The sequence below is a fragment of the Rousettus aegyptiacus genome, unplaced genomic scaffold (genome assembly GCF_014176215.1).
Source record: "Rousettus aegyptiacus isolate mRouAeg1 unplaced genomic scaffold, mRouAeg1.p scaffold_m13_p_1, whole genome shotgun sequence".
Classification (NCBI taxonomy): Eukaryota; Metazoa; Chordata; class Mammalia; order Chiroptera; family Pteropodidae; genus Rousettus; species Rousettus aegyptiacus.
The window spans coordinates 83,127,691-83,128,608 of record NW_023416284.1 but is presented as its reverse complement, the minus strand read 5'-3'; positions in this window follow the sequence as shown (position 1 = coordinate 83,128,608).

Below are 918 nucleotides of genomic sequence, written 5' to 3'. Positions count from 1 at the left end.
GCGATAGGTTCGGGCAAGATCGGGGCGGGGCCAGCGCACAACCCGTTGGGTGAGATCGGGGCGGGGCCGAGGGCGAAGAGGGAGCCGGGACTCTGACGCGGCAGTCTGAGCGAAGCCGGGACGGGTGGGGAGCGGCACGGGCGCGCGGGGCCTGGGCTAGCGGAAGGGGATGGGAGGGAATGGCAGGACGTTACCCCAGCTTGCTGAAGTGGAAAATGAGAACCAGAAACATTAACTAGGTGACTTTATCAAAGACCTGAAGACTCGACTTGCAAGTGATCAGAGACCTGATTCAACTCAGTCCTGAGTCGAAGTCTCAAACAATTTATTAATTCGTGTTGATGGCCCATTTTTGTTTGTGCTTCATCAGACAGATCTGGTAATGGTGTAGGTGGAGGTAATATTGAAGGCCAGGTAGAACAATTTGGACTCATTCTAAATATTTCTTCGGAAATTCCCAGGTGATGGTCAGCAGCCTGCGCCGAGTTTCTCAAAGACTGACAATCTCCCAAGCTGAGTTAGGTGACCCTCGGACGTAGTGGACATTACAGAAATCAGAAACTGTAGATACTGGAAGATTAGCTGGGCTCCAGAAGATGAGACATCTTTCAAAGGAATTTTTGTCAAGTCCCTTACTAGTGAGCAGATTTGGATTGTGAAACCTTTCATAATACAATTAAACTCTTCTTACGCTTATGCCTACTATATTTTACGCAGAAAAGCAGAGTGTGGGAAATTAGCTATCTTTATCAAAGTATAATTAAAAAAAAGATACAGAAGGCGCATGTATCAAAGATTTACTTATTAACTAGGGAACCAGAAGGATGATAACACAGAATTTAAAAGACTGGTTTATAGAGTCAGTGTAAAAAAGAATACTGGAATAGATTTTAAGGTTTGATACAAAACTGGTTAAAG